This window comes from Colletes gigas, unplaced genomic scaffold (assembly GCF_013123115.1).
Source record: "Colletes gigas isolate AHSC1104 unplaced genomic scaffold, ASM1312311v1 Colletes_gigas_Sc00111, whole genome shotgun sequence".
NCBI lineage: Eukaryota > Metazoa > Arthropoda > Insecta > Hymenoptera > Colletidae > Colletes > Colletes gigas.
In genome coordinates this window covers 94,946-112,262 of record NW_025106736.1, presented here as the reverse complement: position 1 = coordinate 112,262, position 17,317 = coordinate 94,946, and the positions used below count along the sequence as shown (strand labels likewise).

Genomic DNA, 17,317 nt, shown 5'->3' with positions numbered 1-17,317 from the left:
CTTTCAATGTGAAACGCAACACGGTCCGTGAATTAGAGAAAATCGAGATACCCTTTTGTTGAAGAAGGGGAGAGGGGGGACTAAGTTCTCGAATGGCGGGCACGAGTCCAAACAGGGTATCTCAAGTGGGGTTGCGTACTTGGCGTGGTTTACTACGCACCGGTATGGGAATGGCTAATTCGACGAACAGGGAAATATGAGGCGAAAAGACCGATGCGGAAAGAGGGTTCGCAAAATTAGCCGAGACAATGGAAGACAGTGCCAGATGCAAATTCGAGCTTCGAATCCTCGCTGTCGCGAGTCGCATTGTTCACGCGAACAGCTCGAAGGGCCACGCGTTTCACGCATATGTTGACGCTCTTCGCAGACAGTTATGGACAAATCCTTCTTTATTTCCTTCTCGCTGTTGTTCGACACTCGATCATGAATATTAATGATCGTGTAAGTTCTGCATTTTCTATTATTAATAACAATCAACGTTTCGCGTTAACCCTTTGACAGTTTAGATTCGGGCAGAGCATCGAGCGTCGAATTATTTAGTCACCGACGATATCTAAGTTTATTACACAACTTTGGTTGAGCTTTTATGATGTCATTGACATTAAGAATACATACTACGAAATAACAAATATTTTATATGAACTGTTGAATATTTCTATTTGTTACGTTATTATTTGAAAAAATGTCGAGGATCTGATTGAATCAATGTAGTCAATTTAATTTCGACATTGAAAAATAATTCCTTGAGATAGAAATTCTTAGAAGTTTTTGTACACAACTGTTGAGTTGCTGCAGACATTCCTGCGGAATTTCTATAAAATTTAAATGAAACTAACTGCCAATCAATGCTACGTTACTTTCTAGACATTTATGTCAGTTTTTCAATCCCCAGTTTAACGAAGGTGTTTAATTTTTAATGCAACAAATTAGAAACCGTTGAAATATCTGACTAGCTGTAAAGACTAGAGCCAATGCTGAAGTATATCAGTAGGAATTATTGTAGCAACTCTGCGCTGTAAAAGATAAGTCGTTTGTACTACATTTCGTATTTACTTTGAAGGAGATCCCCTATTGGACCTAGTAGAGAGTTGCACAGATCCAGGTTCCACAGTGTTCTGAAAATAATCGAGAAATAACTCGAAATGGTGTAAAATAATTATTCGACAAAAATGTCGTTCGTAGCATACAAATAAATTGATTAAAAAATTCAATACTAAAGAACAAATGCTTGGAATTCATTCTTGTGGCATAATGTTTATTAGTTTTTACGAAATCTTATTACTCACGGTTTTAGGGTCAATATGCCCAACAAATCCACGATAACCGAAAGATCGTTCATCGCCCACTGTGCGGATTCCACAGTCAGCCTGAAATTTAATATTATCCTTAAATTTTACCTACATATTTGAATAGTGGGAGGAAAGTATAAATACCAATGGAAATTACATAACTGATTAAATAATCACTTGTTATCAAAACAATACAGTCGAATTTATTAAAATAAATAATAAAATTCAGATTTGGTGTCAAAATGAACCCCAAATCTTGCCGTTCGTTCGTTAAGGCGATTCACCGTCTGGGGGGTAATTCCTCAACCGTTCTATCTGACGTCATGCTCGTTAATCATAATCAGCAATTATAAATCATAAATCACTAGTCCGATCACATTTGCCAACTCCGATATGGCGACACAATGGTGTACCTTAAGATCCTTGTGGTGCAACCGAGAGTAATGATTTGCAAGGAACGATGACGGTTCGTGAGTACAGCCATCTCGATTCGTGACCACGCATCATGCTATTAAGCACTTCGCCTCTGACATTTCGTTGAAAACTCCCATTTGTGATAGCCGAACGCGGTCGAATCTCGCGAAATGATTCTGTCGGGAAAATATTGATTTCAGTTGATTTTGGACAGGAACTTAACGTAGTACAATGATTCGCGATGCTCACGGGTAGGAAAGTTTCGACGTCCAGGCCATAAGGTTTATCAGCACTGATGGGAACAAATTCCTCTTTCTCCGTGTTGTCAACGTTCGGCCCTCAACTGGGGGCTCGAACGTCTATCTTAGGATTCGGGGGCACTTGAGCTTTATTCGATTTCTTCGTCGCGAACGTCGTTGTGGTGGTGGAAGCGTTGCGCGCGGACAGCGACGTTGAGGTAGCAAAGTTCCTATTCAGCGAGGTCGACCTAGATTGCGCAGAATTCGGCCTATTTAACGCCGGATCGGAGGGGCTGTGCCTTATACTATTAATTCTGCAACAACGTTGAAATTCAATGATATCCACGATAGAAAGCTTATGTAATCTTGCGATACACCAAGTTCTCGACTTGAGTTTGATTCAAACAGAAACATTTAATATTTATTCCATCGGTTCATCAACTCGAGAACTCACTGTACTTGTATGAAACATCCTGCATACTTACTGTACCGGATAATCGCTTTCGTAACCCTGTTCTCCGTCTCTACAACTACTCTGTCTCTTTAAGTAATGCTTGGGAGAATCCGGGCTAGGTGCTCTATTCTTTAGTTTTCCCATCGTCCATCACTGGAAGAACGGCAGCCATTGGTGCCACACGCGGTGTCAACGTGGAATTCGACCTCTGCGGGCCTAAGGGTTGTGGAAGTGTTCCTACGTCACTGGTAATACTTATCTTTTTCCCAGGAAGAGGAGTAATACTCTGTCTAAGGGGTGGTATAGAGGCGAGGTTCTTCGACGCTCTGCCAAGGCCATTGTTCGTTTGAAGATTTTTGGTCTGACTCGTCGATGTGACTGTGTTTCTTGAACGGGCGGCGATGACTTGATTGGCTGAACGCGCACTGATACTGGCTTTGTTAATGATAACGTCGGCGCTGGTGGAGGGTGGAGATGACGGTGATGATATAGGTGGAACTTCCTCTGGCTCCACCGTACTTAGATTTGACATTGAGGTAGAAAGAGTTTGTAATATCTGTGGTTGCAGTAGGATCTGGAAAACGAACGCGAGCGGAATAATGTATGAACGAACACTGCGTAATTACATGCAGAAGCAAACATGGACAATTTTTATTTTAAACGGAAATGAAAGGTAACTATTTGAAACAATAAATGTTTTACATAATTATTATATATATTGACAAGTATCGTTTATACGATGAAATAACTGCGAAACAAGATACTACCTTATATAGTATTTCAAATAACGTAATGTCAAAAGTGGCCAGTTCTGTGCGGAAGTTTGTAAGTCGACATTCATGCAACGTTCGTATAAAAGGAGGAAAAAGATGGGAAGTTTGTTTGCATGGAACTCACCTACATCTTGAGGCTCCTGGAAAGCCTCAGGTTCTGGAGGTGGAGTGCGAGACACTGAAACATACCGTGCATAGCATGCTCATTCACAAACTGTACGGCGCAACATCCATCTTTCAGATGCATTTTATTTTCAGGCTTGCGACGGTAGGATAGTCGAGAGTTAGAGTAAAATAAAGTTTAAGTAGTTAGAATATACAACCGAATATTGCAGAAAGAACCAGCAGTAAGATACGGATATACTTACATGACCTATTTGGTTGAAAGACGTCGTGATATTCGGTGACATTGGGTATATCTGCGTACGTTGCTTCGTCTTCTGGGTCAGTTCCAGACTTGTCTGCCTCTTCTATTGTCCGTACGTCTAGTCTATAAGTAGAATAAGTAGTAAATATTTATTCTACAACCACATGCCACTCAATTATTTGAACACGAAACAACTATTTCAACTTACGTATGTTTTTTTAACTCGGGTGGCCTATCCCTGGAAAAACTTTTTCTTAACGAATTTTCCGTGACTGAACGGAGAACCGGATGTCGACACCCCCACCCAATGGAGCGATTTTTTGTAAATCGCATACATATAGGACAACGTTGGCAGTGTGGAACTTGCACCAATCTGAAACGGTTATAGAAATAGGTTTTATACATACCCGAAATCTCGGGTACCAAAAAATACGGGTTGGGTGTGGTTCGAGTTTGTTTGTAGTACTTGAATACTTAGGCAAAAGTTTGTAATATTTGGGTACACGAGAGATTGTGATATTTGGGTGAACGAATGTGAATGTTTTCTTACACGCGTATCAATTGTTATCAGTAATATTGTCTTACCAGCTGGTTCTGAGCAACAGCTATATCCTGTACCTTCACCCAGCCCGTTGGTACTGAATCTAACGTTCGACCTGGTTCCCAGCCGTACACTTTTAACACATCGTGGCAACCAGCAAAAAGACATTCCCCGCCTTGACTAAAATAGAGGCACACTAACCAGAAAATAAACATTTTCTAGAACATTTCGTCGAGGACGAAAGTGACGCCAGAATCCTGAACCAGTTTAATCGAGCCTACATTAATACGTACCGAATTGCAGACGAATGAGTCTGGTCTGTAGATGATACAAGTTGAAACGATTCCAAGTCCCAAAGTGAACCGTTCTATCCGCGCTGCCACTTGCTAATAAGAATTCATGCGGATGAAATCTACGGTTGTTGCCGGTCCTCTGTGTTCCGAGAATCTCTAAGTTGTCTACCAGCTCTTAAATCCCACAACTAATTAAAAATAAATATTGGTAAACCATTATCGCTAACGCGTATTACGTAAAATACGCGTATTACACTAATTGATACCTTGACCATTCCTTCTTCTCCCGCGCTGGCATCCACTGGCCATCCGGACTAAATTTTAAACTATTCACCATCCTATTGTGGCCCTTTGTAAGTGAAGATACAACCTTTCCTCCTAATATCCCACAGTTTGATCGCAGTGTCTAAGCTACCAGATGCCAACAGCTCCCCGTAAGGATGAAAATCCATGCAACGTATGCCTGCTTTGTGTCTGTAACGTGCGTGCCAATTTGGCATGCTCCAAATCCCAAATTTTCAATGCACCCGTCTGCGAAACCAGCGCATACTAGATCTTCTGTTTGTCCAAATTTTACACATTCTATTGGTGTAGTGTGACGCTCAACTCTAAAAATAATATAACTAATTTTGGACCAGTAACAAATGGAATATGATCACAGATGTATAATTTACAATATAAATATAGCAATCTTATTAAATTGGTTTCAAGAGAACTATAAAGCAATACTCCTACTTTGGAATGTCCAGTCACTATAGTCACTACAATATGTACTACTGACTATACAAAGTGTTCAATGGTTATGATTATGAACAAAATTAGGATAAATTAATATTTAATTTTTCCCATTTATGAGATACAAATCCTACATCTACATCAATTATGATTCAATGTTTAAACAAATGATTTTACGGAATATAAACAAAAATACCATGATACAATTCTGCTTCCCAACTGCCCATAGATTCACTTTCTTGTCGTCGCCACCAGTGACCAAAACGCGTCCAGACTGTGACCTAATGCAAGGCATTGACGTTGGACGTATGGGCAACAAAATCCTCTGTACAGAAAAAAATATTCTTATGCACAGAATGACCTGAAACAAAGATGTCAGCTTTCAATGACATTCGCGGCGACAGTGCATTCCCATTCGTCGAGGTTATGACCCATAATAGGAAACACGCATCGAACAATGCGTCGGTGATCCCGTCCGACTGATGTGTAAACTAAATGTTTACCCGTAACGGGAGAAAAGAAGCGCAGCAGAACGGTAATTCGTGGACACGCGTACATCGTGCACCGACGAAGTGACAAAGTGCACGTTTCACGCGAAACAGGACAAACACTTACGGAGTTTCCATGACCTCTTCGTGGACGAAGCATATTCCGGGAACACAGGACCGCGTTGTGCACGACTTATTTGGCACCGACAACAATACGAGATTTCAGTTTGCAGATGCACAATTTTTTTTTGCTCGAGCTTGCGGGTAACATTTTTACTTCGTGTTATATCTCCGAGCGGTGACGATCGTTCACGGGCGGGCAGCATCTCGCCGCGGTCTGGTCCTGAATGCAATCCTTTCCTTGAAATTTCTGTCTGTTTTCAGAAACCGTTCGTTCCACCTCTTCGTCGTATCTCATTTCTTGAATCTGCCTGTCCGTGGGTAGCGCGAACCAACGTGACGTTGAAAAATATCGAAGTTTTCTGTTCTATCGAGATTACGTTCAATCGATCGCGCCAGATGTCACCAGCTCTTCGATCAATTGAATCGACCGTAACAAATGTCGATAGTATGTTGATGTAAAGACGGGCGACCGTCGAGTATATAAAACGCGCGATCAAACCGTTATTGGAAAGAATATTGCAAGTCGTTAATTATCTCATTGGGCTAAGCCGCATTGTTACGATATAAGCATTCTTATGATATAAGAAGAGTTTGCGTCATACGGTAAACAGTTAAAAGTGAGGTTATGAGTTTTGAACAAGCTATAAGTAGAACATGAAAACGACCTCAATGGTTTGAGTATCGAGGTATAATTATTCGAGTATCGTTATTTAACATGTGAGTATTCAAATATTACTATTCGATCATTCGACGTACGATAGTCAGTTAAAAGTGAGTTTATGATATTGACGAACTACAATACAGCTGGGGCTTTTCAAATATTTGAGTATTCGAATGTCATTATTTAAACACATTGAATATTCAGTTATCATTATTCGAATATTGAATATATGAAGTATTATTCATATATTTGCTCTATGTAATAATGAAGATACCGATGATGTATTTAAATATCACATCTGCCATCAGCTGATTCTAGTCACGCTGACTCACGCACACGCACTAAGGTTGTGGTGTGTGAAATCGATGATTTTTAGGAAATGATCAATAATCTATACATACAAATACTAACTATGAACAAAATTCACGTTAAACATAAACAAATAGTCTAATACTCAAATTTCAAAACAAAAAAGTTCGACAATTCCGATGGTAATTAAAATTTAATCTACCGAATAGTCATGAACTATTTGTCGTACAAAATAATTGTTCCGAAACATTTGAAATTTTGCTCTTTTACAGAGGTCACTCGTATATTTTAATTACATCGATTGAATCTATTCGGAGTTGTAAAATGTTTTACGTTCGCGTGTACTCGCGATCGTAGCTAAAAGATCGATTTATTCCGAGATACTTAAAAGGCATTGCGCGAAGTATGTGCAGGGACAGTCGCCAGAACCTCGAATTCGAGAATACTTTTATTACATCGATCATCAAGGCATGGTATAATTTAATTCTTATTAGACACGAGATTGCAAACATACAGAAGTAGCATCAAACTACGTGTATTATAATTTTTCTGCTTCGTGTGCTGTAGTTATTTCTGGATGATGCTCGCATGAAAAACTTTACGTCGTGCTTCAAAGGTTTGCATCGACATTGAAGAAATTTGTTAATGTTATGATTTGTACGTTATACTAGATATCTGTGTTTAGATAAAAAATTTTTGGCATTCTTTTTCAAGCCACTTGAAGAAAAATGTCACAGGACGATATATCCACGACTTTCCCGTATGTTTCTCTTTGCGGTCTGGAGAGAAATTTTGTCAGATGCGATGATTTGCCGATAGTGTTCACGAAAGTAATTAGGAAAGAGAATAGCGAAACAGGCAAAGAGGAGGATTGGTTTGGTTATGCCCATGCAGAAGAAATGCTAATGGTATATCCGGTTTCAATAAGCTTCTAAACAATTTGCAATCGGGTTGATTTTTAATAATAAATTAATTATAGGTGCCGTTTCAACCAGAAAGATTGTACATGAGTGTTCAGTCAGGAAGAGTATATCATCCTGCACCAGAAAAAGCAGGAGGAATCGGTCTAGTGAGATCAAAATTGCATGAATTTAGTCATTATTCAGTTTTGAGAAAGGTGAAGAACATGGTCCGACTCATTTTCTGTGGAAAAAAAAGATACACTCTTGATGCAGAATGGTGCAAGAATAAAATATTGCAGGTCACCAGCTAAAAAATAAATGAACTTCAACTTCAATTGAAATAAAAGATGAAATATATGTGGGATCGGAATCCTCATAACCCACAGAAAAGGATCGTTAACATAGGAATAGTAACGATACGGCGATGGCAAGGTTAGTAGAATGGTTTTGGCCAGTAATTTCTCGATTCCTATATATATCATATATGTATGAACAACTTTCATAAAATGTACATATATTTTAGATAATAACAAAGACTTATAATTTTCTCAAAGTAATAAACTACATTAAGGTAGAGATGAAATATCAAAGATTCTTGCTGTACCATCATCGGAAGTCGTCAATATACTTTTTCATCTCTGAAAAACATTTAATATTCCATCGCATTCGTCAAATTCTATCATAAAAATAAAATATTCGTTACTTCAACTTACTCGGATATAAATAAATCATAAATGTCTGCTGTGTGTCCTGTGAATGATCGCAACATGACCACTTCTTGCATCGAAACACCTGAGAATACCATCCAGTCCTGCTGAAACAGGATGTGTGTGTTTCCTTTCCACACCAATTTGGATGTACCGTGTGCTTGATCTATTTACACCTAAGTACCTAAGTAATTTCAGAGAAATCAGTAGCTGAATAAGGTTACAATCGATTAAGAAAAAGTAGTATTACCTGTTTTGGGATATCCCAGATAAAGATTTCTCCATTAACTGTACCAGTTGCGGCAACTTGGAACGCGGGATTTTTACAGAAGGCAACCGCTTCTACCCAGTTGTTATTCCTGTCATCATTATCAACATTTTCACACATCATTATTGACATTCGTAATATTACTTTGCTCGAAATTATACAGGTTTTGCAGAACAGAAATAATCTAAAAAGGTTAATATATTATTTCAATTCTTATAGTAATACAAAGATACAAATTTACATTACCGTGCAGTGTTTGCCATGCTAAGTATAGTCTTCCCCTCTACGTCCGACGAAATGATTAGATTATTATTTGGGTGACAATCGATATCAGTTATGGTAGAAGAATGGCCTAGTGAAGAAGAACTTGATATTTCGGACAGCGTTTGCAAATCTATTACTTTAATCATTCAGTCTGCATAACCTAATGCAACACGTTTACCTGAAAATTTGCATTCGATTAAAACACGCATTTTTGTAAAAAAAAAGCATAATTTTGAGTCCAAATAACGCATACAGTGACATATTTTTTAAATGGGTAATGTCTCAAAAGAATGTTTGAACAAGAGTAGATCAGTTTTTGATTGCTACAAATTGCAATAAAAACATTTCGAAAGGAGTATCTAGCATAAGAATAATTTAAAAAACAAATACCATCTGGAATATTGCTCCAACTTCAATCCATATTTGTAACCATTGGTAAAATTGTGATATTCAGTAGGTACTTTGAACCTATATAATTCTCCATCAGATTTCCTACAAATAAATTGCTTGAAGTAGGATGCCACTTTAACCACTGTAATAACAAATACATTTTCAGTTTACTGTCAATCAAAACAATGCAAAATGCAATTACAAAATTAGAAAAAACCAACCGTCAGCTCACCTATCTATAGCTGAGGATTGTTTCATTGTCAGGTACTGTACAAACATAAACAATACCACTCATATCGCCAATAGCTAAGTACATTTCATTTGGACTAAATTCACAGAAGAGACTATACTATCTGATAGTTTCTAGCTTTAAAAATAATTTCTCCAGATGATGTACTCCCCAACATAAGCTACATTCCTACACCTCCATAACAGCCAATTTTTTACTTCTAGTCAGTGATCCGCAAAAGATGGAACCTACAGTTAAAGTAAAAGTAAAATCATTTACAATCTTAGTGATAGTGCAACATAGAGATTTTTTTAACCTGGTTGTGGCCGGTGAATACACAGATTGCATTTCCAGAGGCTCTTCGTCGCTTGAGACTTCATCTTCAAAGTCTCGGACTCATTCGTATCTATCACTTCTTCCATGTCACCGCGTATAACATATCATCATCTTCCGTTTGGTCAATCATGTCTGACGAAAGTGGTATATCTTTTTGAATCATCGATGCGAATCGAATGTATGGCAGGCCACGATTGGAAAGGTTATAAATATATTCGAATGAGCAGATGAAACGAAAAAAATATCGATAATAATCGTTTATCGTGTCCACATAAAAAATGATTATCTACGTTCAAACGATTAGATTAAACTCTAAGATATCGTTCTTGAACACTGAAATTCAATTTCAATTGACACGTTTCGTTTCCATCACCATTTATCACTCATGAACAACACCAAGCTATTGGACTCACCATACTGTTGCGACCTCCGCTGGTATGAATCTGTGTATTATGTGAAGTTAGCTCTAAGACATAGGGATATCAAGGTTTGATGTGAGAGCGAAATTCGAATTCCATTGTAACGGGGAGATTTATTGTAAGCATGCGAGTTCGTAGCGAACAGCACAGCTGGAAGGTTTTAAGCGACACCTAAACGCAGAGAGTTACGAGGGCCTGGGATTGTATTCAAACTTTCCATACTACAGTTGGGCCAGGCAAGGATAGTAAATAGCTTAACTTTTTCTTTCACATCTGCGTGCCAAATTTCGGCGAACGGGCAGGGGCTCGTCTTATAAAATCATTTTTAATTCTGTCCTCACTTCCAAAAATTATCGGTGTCCTGCAAGGGTAAAACTCAGGTCGAGAAAGGCCGGGAGTCATAAAGTCATAAACTTTGTTCGGGCGGCGTCTTCCTGACTCTAAGGGGCCCGCTTACCTACTTTCTAGATGTTTATGTAATGTATTGTTGCGTGACCACGCGAACGTAGCCCCAGAAATATGTATAATCGATAGGCAAATTAGGAGCGACATTCAAACCAACTAGCGTATTGTAATAAACAACGAAATCGTACGCTTTTCAACGTGGGCGATCAAGCTGGGGAAGGTAGAGAGAAAGGAAGGCATTTCTTAGATACTTAGTTTCTTTTCTAAAGGCTGTGTCGAATTCAAGTTTCCATCATTCCTTTAGTTTATTGTTTAGTTATTTCGGACCGTGCCGAATTAGCTATTTCCGTTAAGAGTTTCAATGGTCTTGACACACAGCAGGGCCTCGCGACACTTCGCTTCGAGTTTCGTTTACTTTCACAAGGGTCATAAATTTTCTTAAGGGTTGCTTAGGCCGCTAGCCTCGTTTTCTCTCTCGACTCCCACGCTCTCTCTCACGCGCGCCCGCTCCAACATGGCCGCGTAACCTCCACCTCCACGCGGCTTGGGGGTGGATCATCGATCTATGACGATCCGGATGGAGGGAGCAAGGCACGAACCCCGATTGGACCAGGACAATCCAGAGGGAGGATCGAGGAATATTCCGGAGAAGGGATGAACATCGAGGACGACGAGAAGATTTCCGCGGAGGAGCAGATCGATTTCGGAAGTCAACAAAATTGTATCTAAAAGTCGAGACGACGACGAATAAATCTTACCAACCATTTTTCGAACTTACATAGTCGTTTGATTTTTGCGCGCCTCGCCGAGCAGAGCGGTTCAGCGCTCCACGGGCACCAACCCACCGTCCTTTTTCCCTAAACCACGATCTCGGGACGCAACATAATTTGGTGACAGTGGTGGGATTTTCAAAAGAAATTGAATGACAATTTATTCAATTAACTTTGCCGACTCGCGAGTGGATCATTCGTGTGTTAAATTAGTGCGAAAGGTACATCCTCTCTCTCACGGGTTTTTCACGGTTTCCCCGTGGGCAAAGGGGCGAATGCCAGAGGTGGGTGGTTTTCAGTGGCCGTGTGAGAACTCCCTGGAACCACATGTACAATTCGATCGGAATCTGACACACATCATCTCTCGACAACGGAGCGGAAACGATCTTTTTGGAGTATCCCAAGTATAACGAGGAGCTGCAACGGTGAAATTATCTGAAATCAACGTGCGAGACGAAAAGACAATCAATAGTTCACGTAAGACGTATATTTATAAGTTTATATGCTTTCGATTAGGTTTAAAGTAAAGTTGATGGTTAATTAGTTTATTTAAATCGTAATCTTATATCAACAAAATGTTACGTAGTCGTAAGGCAATGAGGAGACGTTGGAATCGTTTAATTAGTTTAAATAGATCCCGAGAATTTGATGTCCGGGATGTATCCGCTGAAACTCTTAGAGAACCGGCCAATGATTCTATGGTACAACCGGACATTTCAAGTCTTTTGCCGGTGCGCGCGAGTACCCCAAGGTTTGATTCGCCGAGTTTAGATAATGAATTTTATCGCCCTGAGGTAATCAATGCTGTTAGCCTGCCGTCAGTTGAATCACCTGAAATTTCATATCTATCGTTAAAATTAGCCTCCGACCTGATTCCGCGCTTTGACGGGAAACCTGGTTCTCTACTTAAATTCACTAAACAGTGCGAACTTATCGATTCCCGAGTTAAACCTTCCGACCGTGGAAATTTATTAACTATAATTCGCAATAAGATCGAAGGTCCTGCGGATATTTTAATTTCAAATCGTCCAGAACCAACAACAGTAAGCGAGATCATTGGCCTGTTAAAGAAAGTGTATGCTCGGTCTTTCGACGTTGATCAGATTCACGGCGAACTGAGGGGTTTGCAACAAGGGATACACGAGTCGGTAGAGTTTTATGGGGCTCGGGGCCGTGAAATTTTAAGCCGAGGGGTAGAGGCAGCTAAAGAAAAATTTAACTCCGAACAGCTAATAGGAGCCGCGGCTTTATTAAATCAGTCAGCCGTCACAAACTTTAAATGTGGTCTTCAGAATCAAAATTTGAGATTTTTTATTTCGAATGAACCGGATAAAACATTTGATGATATAGTTAGTATTGCGAGTAGATTGGAACAAGAAATGGCTGACCCCGTAAAGCAATTTTCATCGTCAAATGTTCGGGTTGCTACCGCTAGTATCAGCAATACTAAATGTTATAATTGTGATCAAGAAGGCCATTACCGTTACAATTGTCCTCAACTAAAAAAGAATTTTCATAATCCATCGGCTCCTGAAAGGTTAAGATGTAAATTTTGTAAAAAGACAGGGCATACCGAGTCGCGTTGTTTTAAAAAGGGAAATTACAAAAATACTGGGATGCAACGTGAAACTGTTATACCCAAGCCGCAACATTTAAACTTAAAGGGGGCTCCGCGGGGAAACGCGAAGCGGAGCGAACCCCTAATTGCGCGTCCTCAGTTAAACGAACATGCTTCCACTTCGACGTGAAAGGTGTTGGTCGATTGCCTATTTTAGGGTTATCGCATAATTCATTCCATAAGGGAATTGGCAATTTTCTCATTGATACTGGCTCCCAACTTAATCTAATCAAACGTAAAGGCATTATTTCTGGCTTGTTGGTGGATACTGACGTTATTTATAATATAGTTGGTATCGATAAAGAGGGTCTTAGCACTCTCGGTGAGGTGATTATCGAAATTTTCGGTATTGGCGTTAAATTCCAGATCGTCAACGATGAGTTTCCGATTTCGGGAATAGGAATTTTGGGTATTCCATTTTTGGAGCAGCAACAAGCGATATTAACATTCAAGGACATTGTGGCTAAATAGTCTTCGGGTTGGGGGGCAGGAATTGCCTCTTCATACAGGGGTTTCAGTTAGTTTACCACCTCGCATGAAAACTCTCCTAACCGTCCCTGTTAGAAATATTGAAAAACAAGAGGGTTATATAAGGAAATTAGATACACAGCCGGATGTTTACGTAGGTGAAGTACTGGTCTCGCAAGAGAATGGATTTGTTAGGATATTCGCTATTAATACTACTCACGATAGTGTGACTCTTTCAATACCCCCCGTTGAATTAGAAGAGTTTATTGAAATTCCTCCTTCGCCGCGTTCGGCTCGGACGGGAAATCCAAATAAGGGTCGATCCAAAGCCGATGCTGCTAGGCTCGTTCAATTGGCGAAGCTTCTCGATATGCAGGATTTGAGCGATTCTGAACAGGCTAGTATTTTAAAAATCGTGAATGAATTTCCGTATCAATTTTATCTGCCTTCGGATAAATTAAATTCTACTAGTACAATCAAACATAAAATAGTGACTACGGATGAAATACCTATAAATACGAAACAGTATCGGTTTCCACTAGTTCACAAAGAGGAAATACAAAAACAGATAGACTCACTCCTTGAAAATAGGATAATTCAGCCATCTGCTTCTCCTTATAATTCGCCTGTTTGGGTTGTACCTAAAAAACCTTGGCCCTGATGGTAAGCCTCGCTGGCGCATGGTGATAGATTACCGTAAGTTAAATGAGAAGACTATCAATGATGCGTATCCTCTCCCTAATATTTTGGATGTCTTGGATCAATTGGGGGCCGCCAAGTATTTTAGTACCCTCGATCTTGCCTCTGGCTTCCATCAGGTCCCCATACATCCGGATTCTAAATCCAAGACCGCTTTCTCAACTGTTAATGGGCATTATGAATTTAATAATATGCCCTTCGGGCTTAAAAATGCTCCAGCCACGTTTCAGAGGTGCATGGATTTGGTTTTGGTTGGTTTACAAGGAGTCGAGCTTTTTGTATATATGGACGACATCGTCATATATGCTGATTCTTTGGAAGAGCATACTCGTAAATTGAGAATTCTCTTGGCTCGGTTGCAGAATGCCGGTTTAACGTTACAACCCGAGAAATGTCGATTCTTGCGACGAGAAGTTGCCTATTTGGGTCACGTTATCTCTGCCAAAGGAGTGAAACCAGACCCCGGGAAGATCATGGCTGTTAAGTCATTTCCTATTCCAAAAACCAGGAAGAATGTTAAACAGTTTCTGGGGTTAGTTGGTTATTATCGACGTTTTATCCCTCATATGGCAAAAATTGCTAAACCTCTGACACGATTGTTGAAGGCAGAAGTACCTTTTGTCTCGAGTAAAGATGTCAAATTCGCTTTCGAGAGTTTACGTGATATCATTTGTTCGGAGCCGTTGCTCCAATTTCCCAACTTTCAACAGCCATTCCTCGTAACAACTGATGCTTCTAATTATGCAGTAGGAGCTGTATTGAGTCAGGGTCAGATCGGAAAGGATCTCCCAATTGCGTATGCATCTCGGACCCTTAATGACGCTGAAAATAATTATTCAACCATTGAAAAAGAATTATTAGCGATTTTATTTGCAATTGAACATTTTCGACCGTATTTGTATGGCCACAAATTTATTTTAGTCACTGACCATCGACCGCTGATTTGGCTGCACAACGTAAAAGATCCCACTTCCCGTATCATGAGATGGCGTATTAGATTAAACGAATACGATTATGAGATGGTCTATAAACCTGGGAAAATCAATTCCAATGCAGATGCATTATCCCGAAATCCTGTTCTTGTCGATTCTCAAAATATCTTTCCTTTTCCATCTAAGTGCTTGACAATTCATACCGAGACTGAAAGTACGGACGTCTCCCCTCCAAGGCGTTTGCAAAGGGTTGTCGTAGGCGCCGACGATTTGCCAATTGCAATCTCTAAGGAGGTCGGGGACATTGACGTTGACGGTTCTATGGGAGACGAAAATGAACGTTTAGTTGCGGGAGTTTTTCTTGTGGATAGTGAACTTAGTAGTGGGTGTAATGAGACTGATAACAAAACAAATCATTCGGGTTCGGACTCAAATGATAGTGACGAGTATCATACGGCAGATGAGGAAGAGACAATTCCTTCCACAGAAGCATCTCTCCAGGGAGGAAAATCCTCTAAAGACTTAAATACTAACGTAATGAGTGGAGGATCGCTCCGCAGAGGTACGGAGGACATGTTTCGACTCGGGAGTCTGTCGGACATCGGAAAGGCCGACTTTGAAGGCACCCCGCCACAGGCACCGTTAGGGGCTGTCTCTGTATCTCAGGGTATCTGTGCTCTGCCAGAAATTGGCAACAAGAGCCCCCGTTTCGTGTCGAAAGCGGAGACTCGGCACCTTCTTATTCCCGACTCATATCGTGGCACTGGCTGTGCGCAGTCCAGTTCATCCCGGATGAGGTTGTGGCGGAGTGTGGGCGAGTCTGGTGCTTCAGGAATGACAGAATCAGGTAAAGAACGGACACGATCCTCCGTAGAAAAGGTATATGAAAATGACTCTCATACCCATGATAAGTTCAAAGTTCTCTTGACAAATTCCATTCCATCCGTACAAGCATCCCCTCCTTCTTCATTTCCAAGTATCATTTATTGCAAGGACCATCTTTATATGCGGAAAGACAATCTTCTTCATTTTTTTTCTACTGATTGTCAAGTTTCTTCACAAATCAGTAATAATTTGTTAACACAAGGAAGGTTTTCCATTGGTCAGGTACAATCGTACAATGTTCACGTGGGTGAGGCAATGGTTTTCCCCGGTTTAAGTCAACATATTTTCCACTTATTTTCCAAGGTGAAATCTGCTGAACAACAAAATTTTAGACATCTCGCGTCTTCAATATCATCCCTTAAAAATCTCATGGAAACATTAGGTGTGACGTCCATCAGTGTATCTAAAGGTGACAATAACATTGAGCCTATTGAATGGAATTCTCTTGAATATCTTTTAAAGCAGACATTTAATAGTTCACAATACAATATTACGGTTTGCACTGATGAAATCATTTCTCCCCCTTTATCAAGAAGACTTTCGATTATTCGGGAATATCATGAGTCTGTAGTGGGTGGCCATCAGGGTGTGACTAAGTTATTCAAAAGGATAAGGGAGGATTTCTATTGGACAAAAATGGGGAAAGATATCTCAACTTTTGTCCGCTCTTGTTCCAACTGCCAAAGAAATAAAATTCTTTCTGTTAAAACTAAACAGCCAATGCGCATAACAGATACCCCTCAGAGAGCTTTCGAGAAAGTACAAATGGACATTGTGGGACCGTTACCTGTGACTAAAAGGGGTAATCAATATCTGTTGACTCTGCAGGATAATTTGACGAAGCATTCTGATGCTATTCCTATACCAACTATGGACTCCATTACTGTTGCAGTTGCTCTTGCAGAACAGTTTATAAGTAGGTTCGGTTGCCCTCGTGTTATTCAAACTGATCAGGGAAGTAATTTGGTTAGTGAAATAATGAGTAACTTTTGCAAAATATTCAAAATACAGAGAATTACATCAATGGCATTTCACCCTCAATCATTGGGCTCTCTTGAACGAGCACATCGCGTTTTTATAGATTATTTAAAGCATTATTGTGGAAAAACTGATTGGGACGATTGGATACGCTTTGGAATATTCTCATATAACACTTCTGTGCATGAAGCTACAGGTTTCTCCCCTCATGAGCTTATTTTCGGTACAAAAGCCATCATACCATCAGAATTTAGTCACCAAGAAATACCGCGAACTTTCGTTGAACATCTAGATGATTTGTTTACTCGGATCACGACTACTCAGGCTACAGCAGCGATTAACCTAGAACAGGCAAAAGAAA

At 39.9% G+C, this 17,317-nt stretch overlaps 1 long non-coding RNA gene and 3 pseudogenes across 3 annotated transcripts; 1 reads left to right on the top strand and 3 right to left on the bottom strand.

Annotated features, from left to right (window-relative positions):
• Positions 1–1,036: 1,036 nt before the first annotated feature.
• LOC122404158 lies at positions 1,037–5,919 on the bottom strand (annotated as a pseudogene).
• Positions 5,920–7,030: 1,111 nt separating this feature from the next.
• LOC122404157 lies at positions 7,031–7,899 on the top strand (annotated as a pseudogene).
• A 255-nt stretch (positions 7,900–8,154) lies between these two features.
• On the bottom strand, positions 8,155–9,868 carry LOC122404156 (annotated as a pseudogene).
• A 1,633-nt stretch (positions 9,869–11,501) lies between these two features.
• LOC122404153 lies at positions 11,502–15,307 on the bottom strand. Of its 3 annotated transcripts, XR_006259696.1 has the most exons (5): positions 15,091–15,307; positions 14,777–14,983; positions 14,041–14,653; positions 13,683–13,860; positions 12,708–13,551 (listed from the first exon to the last, which is right to left on the bottom strand). It is a non-coding gene; the product is annotated as an uncharacterized LOC122404153 (long non-coding RNA). The 3 variants fall into 3 exon arrangements; XR_006259697.1 differs by lacking the exon at positions 12,708–13,551 and adding an exon at positions 11,502–12,207 and having other exon boundaries at positions 13,683–14,653; XR_006259695.1 differs by having other exon boundaries at positions 13,683–14,653.
• Between the last annotated feature and the right edge of the window lie 2,010 nt (positions 15,308–17,317).